The 22,504-nt window shown below is 41.6% G+C and overlaps 1 pseudogene; it reads left to right on the top strand.

Moving 5' to 3' along the window:
• The first annotated feature begins 5,966 nt into the window (after positions 1-5,966).
• On the top strand, positions 5,967-9,931 carry LOC113350726 (annotated as a pseudogene).
• Positions 9,932-22,504: the final 12,573 nt, after the last annotated feature.

Here is a 22,504-nt window from a genome sequence, read left to right as displayed (position 1 = left end):
TATGGATTTTGTCTGTGACTAAAAGATATGGTGTTTCAGATCCTATTGGAAAAAATAAGAGTGATTACGCGGTAGGTTATTATCGGTTATAATTTAAAAGGAAATGATAAACGACCAATAACTGACAGCCACGTTAATGATTACCTCTTTCTTTGGCTATGTAGTTGGTGCGTGTGGAAATAAAATGGCCACTAGCTCACTCATATTGCGTGATACGCACTGACGTTGTTGTGGAGCACAGATTGTATTTCATGTTGTTACAGCTTAAGTTTAAAATTTTCTAATCCCTGCGTCCGGGAGGACAGTTAAAATTAGAGAGTAATTTGGAAGAGATTGTTATTTTGGACCACATCAAAACCGTCCAACGGATAAGTATTTGGAATAATTGTTAAGGGTTAGCTTAGTTGATCAAGAGCCTGATTCTCAGATAGGAGGTCAGCGGATCGAATTCCCGCTCAAAAATTTGAAAATCTCATAAAATACTCCTCCTATCTTATACTATGAATTTAGTTTAAGTTATATCTTTTTTCCTATTAAAAAAAAGACATAGCGTTTTCAAACTTAACAGGGAGCTTAAAAAAGACATAGCGTTTTCAAACTTAACAGGGAGCTTAAGTTCTTAATATATCTTTTTTTTCTATTAAAAAATATGAGATAGCTTTTTCAAAATTAGTAGGGAGCTTATTTTTAGATGAATTGTGGAATGGGATTGTCTTCTCAAAATTAGTAGGAAGCCCATTTTAGATGTTTGGATTCTACGGTTTTATATATGAAGAGTTGGTCCTGGTGTGGTCCAAAATTACGGTCAATTGATAATTTTTATATCAAAAGCTATCATATAATTTTCATGCTCCGTGTTTAACATTTATATTACTTTTCTACCGATATAAGTGATCATCATCTCAATTGCTTCTACGTGTGCTTAAGGATGGACCAGATTTAGAATGCGCAGGTACCAAATTCATCATCCAACGATCTAGATTCTACCATCACCATTTTGGTACCCGGCCTGCAGGGATTGGTCCCCGTCTTTAGTAAAGCGTATTGGTCATGGTCTTAAGAGCGGCCGTGATAGACACACCATGGTTGTGCACCGTGAATTGCAAAAAGAACGGATCGCACGGTCAGAAATGTTACTTCTTTGCATTGGGATTAGGGTGGGACAGAAGTGGGCCCCACCATCCACTCACAGGATGCACTCTCGGTACATATTCTCGGTCAATGAAACATTTTTGGTCTTAAGAGTGATGTTTATAAATCAACTTGCCAAAGAACACTTTATTTTAGGTTTTTTATTTTCTTACTACTCAAATTTTTAACCACTTCAATTTTAGTTTCCTCTCGATTGTAATACAATTATTACTTGAATTAGTCTTTGCTCAAGATCTATAGCTAAATTGCGGGTGATGGTGCCGCTACTGATATGCCCAAATGTAAAACTCAATGGACAAATTGGCAAATTTTCCACGTTGCTCATCGAGGAAGTGTCTCTACCGAGCGTTGGAGTCTTGACCGCTCGGTAGAGACTAAACCAGGTGACCAAGTTTATGTCTCGAGCAATATAACCTTGGTTGCTCGGTTAAATATAAGTCGCTCAGTGTTTTATCATCCAACAGTGCAAAATTCATCGCCTATAAATATTTAATTTCAACTTTATTTTCTACACTTCTCAAACTATCACTCATATTTCTGCTAATCTAAAAAAAATCACCATTTTCGCTCACACCTCTACTATTCATCTTTTTCTAAATTTCTTTTTCTCAACCTCAATCTATCCAAAGGAACAATGTTCATGGTGCAAAATTTACCATAGCCAAAGATGAATGCATTTCAATAAGTATGATTTTTTTTACACATGATAATATCAATGGTGTGCAACAACAAGGCAACCCCTTTTGGTCAAGCACATTTCAGGAATTTAATGACGAAATAGTGAACCTCCGAATTCATGATGTAACAGGGTTGACAACACGTTTTTGTATAATTTACAAAGAGGTAATTCGATTGTGGCTTTAACCATGCAATTCTACCGAGTAAGAATGATTGGTGACACCAATGAGAGTGTGTTAAGAAGAACGCTTGTGGAATGTCGAAGTGTGGATGAATAGGTTTTCTGTTTCTGAAGTTGTATTGCAAAAGTACAATTCATTTTGTCTCATTGCTCTTCCATCAGCTGCAAGTTAATCAAAGCGTATAATATGTTTTACCTTTAACTTTAAGTCCTTAGTTATATGTGCATGTTAGAGCACTGCTTAGTTGAACCTACACGTGTTAGTATGTCAAGCTTGTTGTCAAATTTAGATGAACAAAACTATATCTTGATTTATAGTCTACAAAAGTCAGTCCCGGACTAGGATTAGTTTTATGTAGTTGAGTATCTGAACTCACCAAATAATCCTTGAACATTAGAGACTAAAGATCGGGAAGATATTTGTGTGGCCTTCATCAACAAAAGTATATGAAGACTGACTATTCTATTTACTCGTTATTCCTACCATTTTATCTACCGAGACAATATCGTATGACTTCAGTATTATGATGACTTGCAAAGTTTCAAGTTCAAGGTAGTATTCAACAAACCTTGAAACATGTTTAATAGAACTTATCGCATAAAAGGTTGAGGATAATTCATTTTTTTGACAAAATATGGTTTCAGAAGATGATCCCGAAGATATTAAGTTATATTCATGTTCACTAACTGATTATACCATCTCACAAACTTTGATTTTCTCTTAATGTTAACTCTCTTATTTAGTCTCGTATCCGAACCGATTCCACCAGTTTTCAAACTAGATTGTTTTGAGATGTTCCTAGACACTTTTAATTATTCACGTACACGAACTGATTTGACCAGTTCAGGAACTGTGCAATTGTGAAAGATTTGTGGGTACTTTTGTTTTTATAAATGTCATTATTAAAGCAAATAACGCAATCGCTTCTGTCGGAGCGCTAAGATTAAATAGCCAAAAATTTGTTTTGCCAAAGATAAGATTGCTGCAACTTTCTAATGGGGAGAAACATAACTCAGAGTAGGTTCCTAAGCATCGATAGGTAAACCCAACTCCAAGATCACTAGTATTATGTTCTTTCTCTTCAAGATGCATCTGTTGACAGCCGTTGGACTGGGACTCCCCTGACTCTTCAAGTTGCAACCTTCAAACAATCAACATGTATTGAATTTTCTTAAAAAGACTGAAGCGCTTCATACTGAATTGACACGTAAATTATGGATGGAGACATAGGAAAAGCTGATAGAACATATGGATCCTGCCAATTATAGAAATTTCTAGGCTCTGGCGTGTAATTAAAAGAACCTTTTTTGTACACATGAATGATATGCTAAGTTCAAGTTCCTAGAATTGTTGACTATCGACATATTTTATTTAGCCATAAGAAAAAGAGAATCATCAGGCCGTGGAGCAATACTTCCACCTTCTAAGGAAAAAGATCGGTGAGTAGATTAAGAAGTGGTCAAATTTAATAAATAGATGACTTTCAAAATCCTCGAAGGCAAGCACGTCCCTTATAGACGTTAAGAAAGGACTTAGACAAAGGTCATATACACAAACGGATTTTTCAAGTTCACGAACTAATCTAGTTTTGGGACGTAACTAAAACATTTATATTGGGATGGTTCACGAACAATTTGATCGTTATTTTTGAGATAACTCTTTGTGGACGTGGTTTATATGCTTTATAACTCAAAGGAAAACTTATTACATGCTTAAAGTCTTCAATTCTTGAAACAATTTTATCTAGAAAAGTTTAGTTTGCTTTGCTTCCAAGCTAACTACTTGCTTAAATTCTAAGCAACCTGGCCTTTTTCATCATTATAAATAGAGAACTTTATGCAACTCAGAACTTAATCCTGGATCGCCGCGTCCTAATTGCGGCTAGATCATCCTCTAAAGACCTATGTTTTATAGAGAAACTATATTATATTACGACTTTTTGAAGTCTTCACTAAGGGATTCGTGAAGCCCGGTCAAACTATCTTTTACCCATAGTTCTTGATATCTGGAATCTTATCTTGATCGTCGTTATTCTTGTCTATTTTAAGGCCCGTCTCTTCTACCATATGACCATTCAAGGACTAGTGATTGGGGAACAAGATTGATAGAAATTGCAGAGGACTCTTTATACCACACTTTGTAATTCCACAAGATTTGTATCTTTTCTTAGATTGCTCTTGTGTGGTAGAATCAATTAGGCATATTTGTAACCTTTTGAAGAGAATAAGCTATCCTAATTGTTGAGGTTTTATTGATATTTTCTTTACTCTTGAATATACATAAGCAAACAAATTTCCATTACTGTGATTGAATACCTTTCTGAAGGAAATCAATAGGCTATCTAGTAGAGGAAGATTATTTAAAGTCTTTAATTCGGCTAAAGCAGCTCCTAGGCCTATAAAGGACGTCATCTAGGGGAATCAAGTGCGTAGGGTCTTGCGATATCTAAGAGACGTAAAGAGCATAAATGCAACTGAATCGATCGCTTGGAGGGCTTGATTGAGTCTCAGCTACATCCAGTCTGAAGTCCGAGGCTAGTATTTGTAGAGGTTTAACACTTTGCGCAGTTCAAACTGGACGGGGTCCGAGGTTTTCTACTAGGTTGTAGTTTCCTCGTTAATAACATTTCCGGTGTTTTGTGTTATTTGTTTTCCGCATTATATTGTTTATCTTTATAATTGAAATATCACAAGTAGTACGTAAATCAACCTAGGTAGTTTTTGGCTTGGCTTATATATGTCACAACAAGACTTGTTCTAGTTGAATTCGTATCTTGAAAAAGATTAGAAGACTTCTTCTTCTTAGAATTTAGATCATGTACAATTCGGATACAAACTAGGTTGTTCTTGGATATTGATTTTTGAGATGACCAAAGGAATTCGTCTCTACAGGTTCACGTACGAAAAATTTGGTGATATACATGGTACCCTCTCCTTTTCAATGTAATTTCCTAATTTTTGACTTTACTTAGTTAAATATATGCAAGTCTAAAAGTAACGATACTTTTTCTTCTTCTTGTTTTAAGTTCTAATTTGCGCCATTCTTTTACAAGATATATATTAGGGCAATAAAAACTTTAATAATAATTTTGGACAATCTTTGGCCTCTTGCTTAGTTTCAATTGATGCAACTTTCATTTGATGCGCTCTTTAAAAGATTATTTTTCGGTTTTCTTAACCAGTTAATGACTACTATTGTTGTTAACTTTCAAACCTTGAACTCTTTTTTGCTTAGTAGCAGAAGAGTTTCCTGGGTTAATTTCCAAAATGTGAACTCTTCTTTCTCTTTTACCATTTTTTTTATAAGCAACGGATATCTTGTCAACAACAACCATAATTTTGGTTCTAGAAAATCATAAAGTTGGTGTCGACTGTCAATTTGAGATACACCTCCTGCCATATGGAATTTTTGATATACAATTAAGGGTTTGAGATTGAAAATTATGTTTGAACCTCATGTATTTACATGCGATAGAAAGATAACCGTTATAGATAAATATTCGATAGTTGGAGACAGAGTCTCGAAGGCCATTTTCCATAGTGATGCAGTGAGTTTGTCAGGCCACCTGGTATGAAAAATCATGAAATAAATTTGCCTGAATAGGTTTAAAACTAAGTAATCATAGAGTTGATTTGTTAGATTTTTGTGTGCCCTTTTTCCTTTCGGGTGGATGTATTGGTTGGGTACCTTCCTTCGAACTGCCATGCGGCCAGGGGCGGAGCTAGAGTAATGCAAGGGTGTACACCTGCACCCCCTGCCCAGCTAGCTCCAAAGCCCTTTTTAGGACCAATTAAAGATGCAATGTTATACACAAGCCTATTTTTTGCTATTTTACACCCCTAAAAAAATTTATACCCCAAGTAAGATTTTTGCACCCCTACTTATAAATTCTAGCTCCGCCCCTGCATGCCGCCCATGCCCACTCCACCTAATCAATAAAGGGACGCTGTAAAGATGGAAATTAACAGGGATAATGCGACATACCTAACAGCACCACCACTGTCACCGAGTCACAAACAAAAATCAGGTGTTCGATTCAAACAGAATAGCCGATAACTGGTCATATATCGAGGAGGAATACGTTCTCCAGTAAGCTTTCCCTCCTTAAAAAGTTCACTTTCTCATTCCTCTCTCAATCACCCCCTCCTTCAGTCTTTCCCATACGTCGTCCCTATCTCTCTCTCTGAAACTCCGTCTTCATTCTCTCTAGAAGTGGAAGGTGTTGTAATCAATGGTGTAAACCCTAGTAGTAATAGACGTCCAAGGATCATGGTAACTAACGACGACGGAATCGATGCACCTGGTTTACGTGCCCTCGTTCAGGTTTTAGTTGCTACCAATCGTTACGAGGTATTAGTTTGCGCTCCTGACTCGTAAGTTCTTCTTCCTCGGCCGTTTCCTTTATTTCTCCTTGTTTAATTTAATTATGATTGAATTTTCATTACTCGATTTCTTAGGTATGGCTAGAATCTTTTTAATGTCATGATTTATTTGATTTAGCTAAATTCTCAATTGTTAGGAGATTGAGATTAATGTTGGCTAATATTAGTATCAAATTCAATGTGAATGTGAACGTTATACAAATCTTAGAATTATAATTCACTCAACTAGTCTGGAATCTGGATATTGAGTCCCTAGCTAGGAGGCAAGTGCTTACACTTCATCATACTAGTTGAAGATGAATAAGAAGTTAAGTTTTTTCTCTTGTTTTTTTTCCCCACCAAGAAACATGTATAAATCAATGCTTATAATTCAGGGGTAAACCAATTGAAGCAAACCGGATTGGACCTTCTAGACTCTTGCGTGTTCATGTTGCAATTTGAAGTAATCAATAAATACATCAGTACGTGTCTATTAAAGGATTCACTATTCCGTTGTTTCTGCAGGGAAAAATTCGCCGTTAGTCATTGTATTACTTGGCAGCATGCGCTCTCTGTCAAACGAGTACACATTGAAGGAGCAACAGCATTTGCAGTTTGTGGTTGGTTATATGACTTGTTTATCATATGAATTGAAAATGTTTTGTGTTGTTTAGCATAGGAAGGGGATTAAGTTGCACTCCTCACTGTTCTTTTCCTGCCTGCAAAGATTTATTTTTTCCAGTTGAGAAGTACAGGATAATATTTCAGTACTCCGTAAGATTTTGTTTTTATGAAGATACTCCGTGTGATTATTATACGCAGGAACTCCAGCTGACAGTGCTTCTATTGGTGTTTCCCAAATGCTCTTTCCCGAAGTTCCTGATCTGGTAGTTCTTTATAAACTATCTAAACATTACAAGCTTTCTAAAAGTTATAGAAACCCCCTCAAGTCTTATCCATAAGGAGTCTTTTCTAAAACTTTTCTGTGGCACAATGTCCTAACTTGTTATGAAATACTGCCGTTCATACACTTTACAGGTTGTCAGTGGCATCAACAAGGGTAGCAACTGCGGCTATCACATGTTAGTACCTTATCCTATTTTCCGTCGTTGTTGTTGGTTATGTTACTCTTTATTCAATTCTTTCGTTGTCGTTGGTTATGTTACTCTTTATCCAAACTTGTCACGTTCAATGTAGTTTTGATCACTGGCTCAATCAGACATCTGTAACAATACTCTGAAGTATGAAACTTATTAAAACTGCCAGGGTACCAGTATGCGGCACAAAGAAATATTATTGTTCTTAATAGGGGAAATGAAAGAAAGTAAAAAAAAAAGATAGGTAATGGGGTCTGGAGGAAGTTCACGAGTTGTTATCTGCTTTGATATATCATTGAGAAGAGTAACATATAATACAGTTACTGCTTTTTTTGGTTTATCACTAAGCACTCATGCTGTTTTTATTATATGTTATTTGGGTCTCTTTCTTTGTTCCTAATCACACTCTGGTAGGCTTCATCTTTTTCGGGATTTGCAGTGTTTACTCGGGGACTGTAGCTGGTGCTCGAGAAGCTTTCTTTCTTGGTGTACCTTCTTTAGCTATGTCCTATGATTGGTATGAGTTTCTCTTTCTCTTTCTGTATTGGCAAAAGGTGCACGCATTTTGGAAAAAAACATCTTTCTGCGGAGGAACTGAATGCCTGGATTGATTGTCTGTTATTTCTGTTGTTTCTGATTCATGACTAACTTTGGAGTTTTAATTTCAGGGTTGGAGGAAAGAGTAGTGATGATGACTACAAACTAGGTGCCGAGGCATTCTGCCCATAATAAACGCAGTGCTAATTGAGATAAAGAATGGAACTTATTTTCAAAGATGCTTTCTAAATATTGATATCCCAACAGATGTTGTGCATCATAAGGTGATCTTCAACTCCGGATCCCTGTTTTATCCTTTTATCATTTTTAGTCTAGTTCTCTTTTGGTAGCATATATATATATATGTATGTATACATACCTACACTACCACCCGTAGAGGTACTAAGACCTTCTAAACATGTGTTTTGCCAAAAAGACGTTGCCTTCCATGTCATTCCTCATGTTTTTGACAAGGTATGGCAGCAAAGACTTTAGCTAGAAGAAATGAATGATTGAATTCATGAATCCTTGTTTTCATTTGTTGGGTATGACAATCTTCTACTGAACACAATAGGGTTATAAGGCAACGAGACAGGGTAAAAGTATTGTGAAGATTGGTTGGAGACAAGTTGTTTCAGAATCACAAGGAGGAAACATGTTATCAACAATGACCATGGAGAATAACTCGACAGTAGGGGAGGGACCAAAAGTCTCCTCAACTCCGTCAGAAGAAAATCTTCCATTCAAGAAACAGGTCCACCCTCTTCCATACTCGTTTTGTTGCATATTCAAAGAAAAGCTTCTTATTCTGTTTTTTTAGTAATGACATTTGTTGTTTTTGACAATTTCAGTCAACCTCAGTTCATTTTTGGATGATTCGCATCTGTTATTATTTGAAAACCGTCTTTCTATTAAGTTTGCAGAACGGGTACCTTTGTGGAATTAACAACATTATTCATGAAGATTTCCATTAATTTTTTCTTTTTTGAAAAACCTGTTATATTGGAGTTCTGAGCTCAATCTGAACACCTGTGACCTTTCATAACAACAAATGCAGTCCTGAAAATTGGGGAATATAATGACATAGGCTATTCTGCTTCAGCTTATTATAACCTATTAAGCAACTACTGGAATTCTGTTTATAATGTTCTGTAGGTAAAGGGGTTACAGTTTGATGGAGAAGATATGGACTTCCAAGCTCTGCAAGAAGGATATGTATGTATTCTCTCTCAAGACTTGATGAAATGATTATAGCTTTGAACTTATTATCCTGCTAATCATAATTTTGTTCCAGATAACGGTCACTCCCCTCGGTGCCCTCTCTCGCGCAGATGCTGACAGTGAGAACCACTTAAAGAATTGGCTACCCAATGTAACCGATCATTCATCCCCATCAGCATTATAGAGTAGTAAGTCTAACTATACATGTCTTTATGTAACTTCTAAAATTGTACATACACCGTGTTTAGTTTGCCTTTTTTTTTTGTATGCTGAAAGTTCATCTTCATGTGGATATTCGTAGGCTTTTATGGCGCTGGTGGTCATTGAGCTTGTGAGCACACAAACCACGCAGGGGTCCAAATGTTCACAATCAATCGTTATCATCTAAAGAGATTGTGATGATGATATCCTGGTGTTGATTCATTGGCTCAAAAACCTTCGGGTTTATCATGGCCTCATCTAACAACTCCATGCGAGGCGTTTCCGCATGGGATATAAGTACAAGTGAGGAAAACAAAACGTATAAGTAAACATCCATAGAGCTAAATAAACGTAAAGTGCTGAAATGTAAATAAGATCAAGGTTTACGTGGTTCAGCACTAAGGCCTACGTCCACGGGGTTTGTTGTTTTACTATGTCTTCACATTCATGTTACAAATAGTCGAATGACTTTTGGGTTACATGTTTCTCTCTTCTAAATGATTTACTTACACTTGCAATCTCTCTCTCTCTCTCTCCTTCTCTTCCTGATTTTTCCGATCCCCTTTCCTCTTGGTGGAGACGGGGGTATTTTATAAGGTTAGAATGTGGGACCCATCTCTGAAGACCGTTGGAACCTTATCTTCTTGTGTCCTTGCGTCTATCACGCGGAGTCTGCGTTTGCCCCTTAATCCCGCAGAGGCATCCTCGCTCGTTCCACAGGTTGATCGACACGTACACTGCTCAGAGTGTTTAATGTGGGTAGTTGAGGGGTCTGTTCGTGTCAGACAAGTGTCTTCTGCCCCTGTCACACGTCCGTGTCAGCTAACTTTCTTTCCACCGTTGATCTTAGCTTCTTTTGGGGATGAGATAAAGTAACTCCTCGGGGTTTATTTGGTGTTTCGTGATGCATCATGTTTTGATGTTTTGTCCTGCATGCTTTCCACGTATCTTTTTATATACACGTGTCTGATAGTGAGATATATGTGTACACAATTTGCCCCTTTTCTTCGGGCTTGAATGTCTAATGGGTGCCTTGAAGAAAAAACTACCGTCGCATATTCTTCTCACTCTACTCCTAATAACTTCTCATAGATACTTGGGCACGTCTTTTATTCGTGCATTAACTGCTTATGTAACGGGCACGTTTCCCATTCCTCCATTAATTTCTTCTTCTCTTCTTTCGGGTATTTTAGGATAGAAAGAAAATTAATTTCATTTTTCCTAAACACTCTCTCAGTTTTCATTCTTTGTTTTCAGCCCTTAAATTCTCTGTCTGTCTTCATTGAACCCGTGACCTTAATTCTCTGTCAGTCTTCATTGAACCTGTTGATCTTAAAATTCTCTGTCAGTCTTCATTGAATCTGTGATCTTAAATTCTCTCCACCTTAGCATTAATCACGCCCGCTTCCACTGTTTGTTTCTTCTACTGCGTTTTTGCCGGTAAGTTTTTCTTTTCTTTATTTCCACTGTTTTACGCTGTGTTGATTTGTAAATTCTCTGCTACTGTTGTTCCTTGTTTGTGATGAAGAACTTCTTCTGATGCTTGCTGCTAGTTTGCCCCTGTTCTTCATCTTAAATTAGGAAGCCACTATTTTGAGGGTATGAATTTTATGAAATTTTGAGCATGCATACTAATTTTAGGGTTTCTGCGTTTCTTCTGTGTGTATTTGCTATTGATGTGGTTTTTTGATCTTTGGTAATGTTTTTTGTTTGTGTAACTTGTTCTTGATTTTAATCTTCGCACCATGTCTGACCGTCCGCGGCTTCTTATCAGACTCCTGATTCTGGGCTATCGATATCTCCTCCGCGTAGAGAGTCTCAAGGATGTTCGTCAGTCGAGTTTCTTCTGGTGCGAAGGCCTCGTCTTCTAGGGAAGAGATTCCTCCGACAATTCCTTCTGGTTCCCGAAGAGTCTTCGATCGCGCAACGGCTCGTCCTCGTATGATACCAGGAGTACGCCGGCTCCGCCTCGTGCTGTTGCTTTTGACATTCCTCCTCTACGTTCGTTAGTGCCCGAGCATCATCTGCGGTCTCCTCCAACTTTTAAAGGGAAGAATACGAATGGTGTAATTCCGAGGGCTGAATCTTCAAAGAATCCCCCTGTGAAGAGAAAAGCTTCTGAAGTGTTCATTAGTTCATCCGCCCTCTGAGGATGATGAGGCTGCCCCCTTGATACGCAGTGTCTCGGTTAGTAGGAAAAAAAGTAACCTTCAAGCATATTGATCTCGAAATGTTCAAGGAAAGCATGAGCTTCAGCCTTCGGGGTTCGTTTCTATGCCCCTGAGGATGATATTACTTATGAGCTTATCTCAAGTATGAGTTCGATGAATTTCATTTGTTAACGACGGTTGGAGCGTTCGAAGCTGGTTCTTATGCTGCCGTTGTACAAATCAGGTGATTCCTTCTACTATGACGTGCTCGCTAGTCGTGAAGGCTTCACCAATACTCACAGCCGTTCCGTATCCCAACTATCGGGGAATTATCTCCGTGCCCTAAAGGAGTGCTATCTGCGGAGTAAGGGGAGACGTCGATGACTTGCTACGTCCCCAATCCCATGGAGAAGGAATGGTATACTCCTGAGAATTTCAATAACTCCTTCGGTGATTACGTCAAGTAGGAATCGCAAGCCGTGGAGTGTCAGCCTTCGGAATCTCCCTGTTCCTCGGGGCGAGATTCGTCTGTTAAATGAGGTCAGCGATGCCAAGCTGAAGTATGTTCCTGGCACGGAGGTGGTCTAGTCGTCGGAAACTCTTCCCCGCTCGAGAGCGGATCAAGCGCGATCATGACTACGAGTGGCACGCCACCGTTATCCGAGATAGTTGGTCCGTGGGCTTAACGGTTGGATTCCTGGTCCCCGCGGTTGGCGTCCTACCGAGAGTAGTAAGCCACGCGAGTCTCCTCCTGCTCGTTATGGAGATTTCTGTCCCTGGCGTCTGAAATTTGCGGGTATGAATTTTCCTTATGCCCTTGACGTCGTAGAGGGAGACGAGGAGGAAGGGTTCTGGTGTTATACTTCCACCGAAGAATACCTCAACTGCTCAGGTACGCGGATTCTAGCTGCACTTCTCTTTTAGAACTTCATCAGTCGGGAAAATAATTCTTTTTTGTGGTGTTGGTTTCAGGTGTTGAAGAAAAAAGATTAGGCCGAAGCAGTCTTCTACTATTGTGATGGGCGAGGCTGAAGCCCAAGAATAAGTTACTAGTCCAGTGAACGAAGAGTTTGCCGAGGATGAGATTACAGATGGGGAGGAACGTACTGGTACCTCCCCTATCAATGTCGAAGAAGAGGTCTTCGCTGGTCATGTTGGTGATGAAGGAAGGAACAAAGCCGTGGTGGCTGATGACGTTGTTATCGGGGACGGTTCCGTCCCTGCTGGTGATGCCGCGGATACCCTTCCCGCTTCTCAAGAATTTTCTTTTGATCGGATGTACTCCACGGGGGAGTTCTTTGACGAAGCCCTCGATTTTCCCGAGGACTTCTCTTTACTTTCCCCCAATGATGATTGGGATGTTCTTGGTGGTGATGGTAATGGAGACGCTACTGTAGAAGATGGTGGTGAGGAGGAGCATGCTGCGCATGTAGGCGCGGAGGAGCATTCCAACATTTGTGCTGAGGGGGTCGTGTCAGAGAAGGGGAAATCGGTCATTGATGCGCCTGCTGATAATCTTCCACAGTCGCCGACGTCTGAGGGTGAGGACGCCATCATGGATTGGTTCAAGGAAAAGAATCTTCTATTTGTCTCTCATCCCGCCCCTGTTGTTGCTGGGGAAAAGGAATCAACTGCGTATACCCGTCGCATGATGGAGATGTCTTCTAAGGCGCGGGTGTCTGAAGCCTGGGGAAAAAGGTTGAGTGTTCCCGAAGCTGCCTGATGAGTGCTAAAAAGTGCATATTTCTATATCTTTTTGTTGGCATTTAACTCATCTTTTGTGCATTAATTCTACATTTTATCCCATATTCTGTATTTTCATTGTTTTCAAGAATAAATATTTTTCTTACTTAATTTTGCATTTTTAGGTAATAAATAAAGTTTGGATGAATAGCAGAGCGGAAAAGAGCAGAAAAGTAGTGAAAAGCCGGGAGAAATTACACAAGGAAGCCGCGAAGAATGTTGTGCACAAGACCAAAAGGCTAGAAGTGGGCTTGAAGAAGAAGAATTGTCCTTAAAGAAGATATGGGCTTGGCATACCCAAGGCCAAAAACCCTTACTCAAACACATTTCCACTATCCAAGCCCGTCTCGGATTTCAGCCGTCAGATCGAAGCATCTCAGCATCCTACGGTCGCTCCATCATCGCACATCAAACTCCGAAGCCCCCGCTTTACATCGCAACTCCCATCTCCATCTTGGGTCGTCCGTTTTGCTACATCCCTTCATCCGACGGTCGCTCCACGCTTACCTCCGTATCGCCGTTGGATCCACCTACCATCTTCCCATCCATCGCTCCTTGTCGCAGATCATCAAACCGCGCTATCCCCGCTTCACACCGTAGAACCCGATACCCTATACCCAAACAAACACTTCCTTTCTCCCAAAACAGTCGAGCTCCTTCCCCTTCTCCCAAAATCAGTTGCAGAACCACCACCACCTCCATGCCCTGTCTCTGCAAACTGTCACTACCTCGCCTTCTCCACCACCATCACTTCTTCCCCGACCGTAGCAGATACCACCATCACGTCCCCTTCTTCTCTAGACATCTATTACATCAACTTCTCAACCCGACAACCCTAGTTTAGAAGTTGATGAAATAGGTGAGGTTAGAGACAGAAATTGAAGCATCCGAGAAGAGCAGGAAGGTCAGAGGAAGCATGGGTCGAGACTACATGGAAGAAATTTCCTCGATTTGGGTGAGTATCACTAACCCTAATTTCTCTGTAATTTGGGGGTTTCTCTAGAAACCCTAATTCATGTTGGGACCGTACCAGGAGAGGATTAGAGTAGGGAAATGGGCTCAATTAGACCCATGACATTAGAAAAACAGTAAACCTAATTGTACTGTTTTATTTTGGGATTTTGGGAAAATGGGTGATAACCCTAATTTGATGTTTTGGGTATAAATAGAACTGGAGGGTGTGTGTGAGAGGATATGATGGAATAGCCAGCGTCCAGAACTGTGTTCTGTTAATTTTTGTTCTGAATTTATGTATGTTCACTGTTTCTCCATCCATTCTGTTAGCATTGTTATCATGTGTGTTCTGTTTTAGTTCTGTTATTGTTCAAAACATATTCTGTTCTGTTCTTACTGTTCCTGTCCTGTTTAATGTGTATGTTCTGTTCTGTCTTGTAATGTTCTCATGTTGTTCATGTCATTCTTAGATGTGTGAATGTTAGGCTAAAGCCTTTGAAGCATTGGATTGATTGAGCAGTGGGGAGAAACTAGTGCTCACTAGTGACTGTGAGCAAACTGGTTCTCTTGCCACTCTAGTTGTATGCCTAGGCTCTCTTGTTTTGTCAACTGTTAGCTTCCCAAATGTTAGGATTAGTCTACTGTTGTGTGTCAATGCTAGGTTAGAGCCTTAGAGCATTGAGTTGATTGAGCAGTGGGGAGAAACTAGTGCTCACTAGTGACTGTGAGCAAGCTGGTTCTCTTCCCACTCTAGATGAATGCCTAAAGCCATTGCCTTGGCTTTGCTTTTGCTTTTTTTTTTCCTTCCTTTTTTTTTTACTTCACTGTCTTCTTCACACCCCTGCCCTTGGCTTAGGCCTTGGTTCCATTGTTCTTGTTTAGTTTCATTGTTCTGTCACTGTTACCTTTGCTTCACTGCTTTTACTACTTGCTACTGCCTTGTTTTCTTCCCCTTGGCTTGCTGCCTTTTCCTTGCTGCTGCTGCTGCTGCTTTCTTTCCCCTGCTGTGCAGTACTGCTGCTGCTGCTTTCTTTTCCTTGTTGCTGCTGCTGCAACCTGGTTTCCACTGCTGCTGCTGCAACTGAGTTTGGCTCACAGCATAAGCCCAGTCCAGGTTAAAAGGCCAAGAGCCCATTGATTGTTCAAGGACCATAAGCCCAGTTAACTGCTTGGCCAAAGGCCCAATTCACTCTTAGAGCAGAGGCCCAGCCAATTAAACCACAAGCCCAGTCCAGTCATTACAAAAGCCCATTGTTCTTCTGTTCAAGCCTAAGGCCCAGCCAACTAAACCCAGTTCACTCTTAAGGTTCAAAAGCCAAAGGCCCAGTTCATTTCCAAAGAACTCAAAGGCCCAAAGCAATTCATCAAAGCCAACTGAATCCAAGACCATTCCAAAACCAAAGCCAAGCCCACTGTGCCTAGAAGTTACCAAAGCCCAATAGCAAATTAAAGCCCAAAATAGCTAAACACTACAAAACACACCCAGTCTCTGTGGATCGACCCGTACTTGCACGAGCTACAACCGACGACCGTGCACTTGCGGTATTACTGTAGGCCCGTTTTCATTTCGCTCAATTTTATACGCTTTCCCGGGCCCACCACTGCCCTTGTGCCGGAGCCTCCTACTTCCGTTGCCGATATGATGGCCATCGCCGACGGGTATCAATATGGCTTTCCGCAGCAGCGTGTGTTGGAGGTAAATTTTCGTACATACTTTTTCGTGACGATCAAATGCTTCGGTGAAATAATGTTTTGTCATCTTGATGTGTAGATGATGAGGAGTGAGCATTGTAACCACGTGCTGTATCAAAACTTCAAAGCAAAATCTCTGAAGCTCGAGGCTAAGCTTCGTCACAGAGAAAAGGAATTATCTGCGGCTGAGGTGGAAATAGAAGAACTGAAGAAAAGCCTTAAGGAGAAAGAAAAGCTGGGTGAAGCAGAGGCCGGTCTTCGTTCAGAGCTTGTTGCTGTGCGCGCTGAGTTAGAGCAAACTCGCAGCCAAGTTTCCACTTTCACAGGTTTGGTTCTTTTCCCTCGCAGTATGTCGTCATTCTTCTATTTCTTAGTTGTTATGTCTGAGTCTCCCCACCCTATCTCCAGTGGGTGGCGTCCCCGAGCTGATATGGCTTCGAAACGAAAGAGCTCGGCAAAAATCTCGTATTAGAGATCTGGTTGAGAAAATTAAGAATGAAGCCAAGAAATGGGATGCTCGGGCTGAGGTATGGCGCGCGCGGCATGTTCAGATGGTCGACATGCAAAATCTGTACAACCATGATCGTGCTTTATTTAATGGCACACTGCTGTGGACACGTGATAATCTGCGGGAAGCCCGTGAGCGTACTTCCTTGCTGGAATCTAGGATTCAGCTGCTGGAAGAAGAATTACAGAAGGCTCGATCCATTCCTCATTCAGGGGTCAAGGATAATATGCTCTGTCTTGTCAGAGAAAGAGATGATGCTCGTGCGAAGTCTACGCTCTCAGCAATGCTTTGCCGCGTCCCGTGCCGACGTAGCTCGTCAGGCTGAGTCTGAGAGGAATCTTGAAGTGTGCATGTACAGACTTAGCAAAGGGGTCTCAGAGATAAATAAAGAGGTCGACCACCTTCGTCATATGGACTCGATGAAGCAGGTAGAATTAGATGCCTGTCAATTTACTCTCACCAACCTTCAACTAGACTATAAGAAATTATCCGCGGAATATGATCATCTTGATGAAGCGCGAGATGCGGTTGTTAATGAGTATGAAGAGGCTTCGGCTTGTGTCGAAGGTATAATCCCATTTCATCGAGTGTGACCTGTTTTTTTTCTACGCTAACTCCGTGGTGTTGTCTTTTTCAGAGCTCGAGGGACGCCTTCGCGTCACAAATGAAAAACTTGAAAAGGCTCAATCTTCCTTAGCGCAGCAGGAAGAACAGACCAATCATTTCAAGAATTTAGCAGCAACCCGCGAGGAGGCCGTTGGTGCTGCTTCTAGAGAAGTGAATCGGCTATCTTCGTTATTATCCCAAGCCCAACAGCGGACAACAGTTATTAAGCACAAGGCTCGTTGTCAATTGGCTGAGGAGACGAACAAGATGCTGGAGAGGATAGAACTTGGCCTAAGAACGAGCATGGTCTCGTGAAGAACTATCCTCGTCGTCCGTTCCTTCTGCCTTGCCCAGCTCCTCGGGCCCTCTTCTGGTGGGAGCGTCCCTTCAAGTCTTCGGAATAATCCTGCCGATGGGGCAGCATCTAGGTAGAGACCGCAGCATTTGTAGGGTCCGCGGCATCATTATCCTTCCCTTTTTGTAATCATGTAACAAGATATTTTTTGCTGATATCCTGTAAAAGGAATATTTTTTGATGTGTATCCTTGAATTGGCCTTTCACTTTGTAATCATCCTTTATGAAATGATCCTCTTCTTGATATACCTGCAATGTTGGTTTGTTTTATTTTAAGCATTTGTGAAAAAACAAAACAAAAGTTTTTAAGTGTTTGGTGCGATACTGAAGGAAGGTACCTTCGTGATCGTCTTGAGACCTGTCACCCCGCTGGCGAATCCTGGGCCAGAGGATTCCCAGACGGTGGGGGCCGGGGCAACGTTCTAGGATATGGGATTAAAATATTTACACACCCATTCCGTCGACCCGTTGCCTTAAGATTGGTTGGGTATCTCTTTCTGCTGGGTGCCTTCCCCCTGGTCTTACACTTATGGACACTGATGGGGGAGCCCTGAGAGATTGTAGATTAACTACTTTCCCCAATATTGTCGATAGATTCTGACTTGATAATTTGAAAGCTTGTTTGATTGATAAGTTGAGGCCTGCAATTCCTCTTCCAGAGATAGAAACATGTGGAGCGGTCAGGCTCCCTTCTTCTTCTGGTACACTCCAAGCAGATTCAAATCTGCGTTGCTCCTATGGGAAGTATGGTTTGAGCCACTTAGCATTCCAAGGATGCCGGAGGACCTCGCCTTATAGATTACGAAGGTAGTAGGAACCGTTACCCGCAACGTCGTGTATTATAAAAGGTCCTCCCCACGTAGGTGCTAACTTTCCCCATTTCTTTTCTTGCTGATACCGTGGGATTGTTCTCAACACATACTGCCCCTCTACAAAATTCCGCAGCTTTACCTTTTTGTTGTACTCCCTTGCTAGTCTTTTGTAAAGCTACTTCCCTTCTTCCTTCCAAGTCGTCCAACCTTTCTAACATCATATCTGTTGTGAGGTTTTTCTCCCAAGCTTCGGTCTTCGTGGTTGGCATGAGGATTTCCGTAGGTATGACTGCTTCAGCTCCATAAGTTAGAAGAAACGGGGATTCCCCTGTGGCGAATCTTCGTGTTGTCCTGTATGCCCATAACACATTGTGCAGTTGTTCGCACCATCTTCCCTTATGCTCGTCTAATTGTTTTTTGAGTATAAGGGCGAGGGTCTTGTTGGTAGCTTCCGCTTGTCCGTTTCTTTGAGGGTATATGGGGGTGGACTTGTTCTTTCTTATTTTGAAAGTATCGAAGAGCATGTCAATATTTTTCCCTTTAATTGCTTGCCGTTATCAGATACAATTTCAGCGGGTATACCAAATCTGCAAATGATGTTCTGGAATATGAAAGTAAACACATCCGGTCTCTGATCCTGGCCAAGGCCTTAGCCTCCACCCATTTACTGAAGTAGTCCGTGGCTACTATCAAAAATCGTCTTTCCCTGATCCTTCGATGAAAGGCCCGACGATGTCTACGCCCCATTTTGCAAATGGCCACGGGCTATCGACGGAGTTTAACATTGTTGCCGGCGCGTGGATCTTTTTTGCGAAGCGCTGACATTCTTCACATCGTCGGGACATCCTCGCGGCATCCTGTATCATTGTCGGCCAGTAATATCCTTGCGTTTTTGCTTTGTCAGCTAGTGATCTCATGCCGCTATGATTCCCCGCGTCACCATAATGGATATCATTTAGAATTCGATGCCCCTCTTTCCGGGACAAGCAACGTAGTAATGGTCCAAGGAAGGATTTCTTATACAGGACCCCATCCCGAAGATCATATCTTCCCACTTTGGAGAGTATCTTCCTAGCTTGTTTCTGATCCGCAGGTAAGCTTCCTTTTTCGAGAAAGGCATGTATTGTCACTCTCCAGTCATCTTCGTTGCTGAAGTCTTCGTCTTGATTTGCTCTTGACAGGATATCCTCTTCGTCAAAGTCATTATGGATGTCTTCTCCTACCTGGTCTTCGATATTTTCTTCCATGTATCTTGATTGGTAGCGAAGGAGAATTGAGATGCAATCGAAGGCTCGTATACCCTTGCTATTTTAATAGCTTCGACATTTTTATCCCTCAGCATGGATGATATATATGCTAGGGCATCCGCGTGCCTGAGGTCCCTTCTGCATAAGTGCCGGAACTTAATGTTCGGGATTTGTGATGCCAATGTTTGGACCAAGGCCATGTAAGCTGAGAGGGTGTCATCGTACACATTATACTCGAGCCCTATTTGCCGTATGACAAGCTGCGAATCACTTGTCAGCCTTACATCGGTTACCCCCATCTCTATTATTATACGGAGGGCATGTACGACAGCTTCGTATTCAACAATGTTGTTGGTATGCTCTTTGAATTCCAATCTAAGTGCCTGTATAATCCTTTCTCCAGTTGGGGTGATAATGACAATACCTATTCCTGCCTTCCTTATTTTTAGATCCGTCGACGAAGACTTCCCATTGTCTTTGACTCGCAGGTTCGAGGATATCCATTGGATCCTTGTTTTCTTCCTCGGCTTCTGGTATTCCCTTAATCTCTTCGTCGTTGTCAAGGGGGAGGTCTGCTAAGAAATCTGCCAGAACTTGGGACTTCTGAGAATGTTGAATTTCATGAATGATGTTGAATTGGTCCAGATGGGTGTTCCATTTGGCTATTCGGCCCACTTTTCCCGTGCTTTTGAGGACTGCTTCCAATGGTGCTTTGCATGGTACCCTGACGAGGTGAGTTAGGAAGTAGGTTCTCAGTTTTTGGGTAGCCCATACCAGTGCGAGGATGAGTTGTTCAATCTTAGTATAATTTCTTTCCGCAGATTGAGGGTCTTGCTGACGTAATAGATAGGTTGTTCTATCTTTGTATTGGTTTTGACTAATACCGCGCTGACTGCGTCCTCTGTTGCTGCTATGTACAGTGCCAAAACCTCGTCAGGGTCTGGCTTCTGCAGGATCGGGATTGAGGCTAGATGTTCTTTGATTTTTTGGAATGCTTCCTCGCATTCAGCGGTCCATTCGAACCTGCTCCCTTTTTTGAGAATATTGAAGAAATGTTTGCATTTGTCCGAAGACCGTGCAATAAATCTGCCCAACGCTGCTATAGACCCATTGAGCTTCTGCACTTCCTTTAAATTCTTTGGGGACGGCATCTCTACTATGGCTTGAATCTTTGCTGGGTCTACCTCGATGCCCCTTTTTGTTACCAGATACCCGAGGAACTTCCCCGAGGTGACACCGAAAGTACATTTCTCCGGATTCACTTTCATGTGATGCTGTCTCATTGCTTCGAAGATATTCCTCAGGTCCTGGTGGTGATCTTTACGCAGCTTGCTTTTGACGAGCATGTCGTCAACGTAGACTTCTAGGGTTCCTCCAATCCATGGCTTGAAGATAGCATCGACCATCCTTTGGTATGTTGCCCCTGCGTTTCGAAGTCCGAAAGGCATTCTGGTATAGCAATAAAGGCCATGTGGGGTGTAGAACGCTGTGTGTGGCTGATCTTCTTCTGCCAGGGCTACTTGGTTGTACCAGAATGTCCATCCATGAATGACAGTTCTTCGTATCCTTCTACTGCTTACCAGCTGTCTATGCTCGGCAGGGGATAGCTGTCCTTTGGACATGCCTTGTTGAGATTAGTAAAGTCGATGCATATTCTAACCCCTCCATTTTTCTTAGGAACAATGACCATGTTGGAGATCCAGGTAGGATACTTGACTTCCTTGATAAATCCTGCGTCTAGTAGCTTCCGAAGTTCTGTTTCTACTGCCTCATGATACTCTGGAGCCACTTTTCGTATTTTCTGCCTGAACGGGGGCGTGCCCGGTTTGATGCGTAGTTCATGTTGGATTACTTTTGGGTCAATCCCCGGCATATCTCCTAGCTTCCAGGCGAACACATCCGCATATTCCTTAAGTAATTTGGTTAAGGAATGTTCTCTTCCTTCGTCCATTATGGTCCCGATTTTGATCATCTTCGGGTTTTCTTCCGTTCCTATGTTGATTTCCTTTACGGGTTCTACTGGTGTGAACACAGGCTTCGGGTTTCCGAGGACTGGGACGTTCTTTAATTGCTATTTAGCGTGTTTCTGTTCTTCGCTGGTTGTTGAGTACTTGTTTCTGTGCTTAGGACATTACCATCTTTCGTCAAGCCCTTCCTGTAGTTTCCTTAAGGAACAGGTCTATGGCCTTCTCTTTCGCGGTTTCTTGATTTTTACTCTTCGGATTTTTCGCTGCTCTTCTTGCTCGTTGTTGATATGATCCTGAGTGGCCTGGCACTCTCGCGTAGTGATCCGATCTCCCTTGATTTCCATTACTCCCTCAGGTGTTGGAAATCTGAGATATTGGTGGTATGTTGCCGCAACTCCTTTGAGCTTATGTATCCATTTTCGTCCAATAATAGCGTTGTAGGGGGAAGGGGTGTCCACCACACTGAATCGGGTTTCCAGTTTCATGGGCCCTGCGTTAACCTGCAACACGATGTCTCCCAAGGGCTTCGTGGCTGCTCCATTGAATCCGTAGATGGTGTGATAAGAGGTCATTAACTGTTCATCATGGAGCTTCATCCGTTTGAATGCATCGTAAATAGGACGTTTACAGCTTCCCCCGTCTATGAGGATCTTTTTGAGGTTACATCCAGCTACTGGTAGTGTTAGGACCAAGGGATCGTTATGGTCTTCCATATCTTCTTCGATATCCTCGGCATCGAAGATGATAGGAGATTCCATCCATTCTTCGTGTTCGTCCACCACTATCCCATCGACCTTATATAATTCGCAGCGGTCTTCGAATTGCTTCCGTAACCTCTTTCCTATGCTGCTGTAAGTGAGGGTCCTGTGGCTTCAGAACACGAGATGGTGTTGATTGTTCGGTTTCCTTCCGGAAGTTGGACTGGTTTGGTTCGCTTGGATCTGTCCTCGGTAACATCCTTTCGTACGTAATGTTTGAGCTCTCCCGCATCAATTAATTTTTGGATCATTATTTTAAGGTTCTTGCACTTTTCGGTCTGGT

The sequence above is a fragment of the Papaver somniferum genome, chromosome 2 (assembly GCF_003573695.1).
Source record: "Papaver somniferum cultivar HN1 chromosome 2, ASM357369v1, whole genome shotgun sequence".
Taxonomy (NCBI): Eukaryota; Viridiplantae; Streptophyta; class Magnoliopsida; order Ranunculales; family Papaveraceae; genus Papaver; species Papaver somniferum.
Note: the sequence above shows the minus strand (reverse complement) of the source record. Positions and strands in the feature narration are given on the sequence as shown.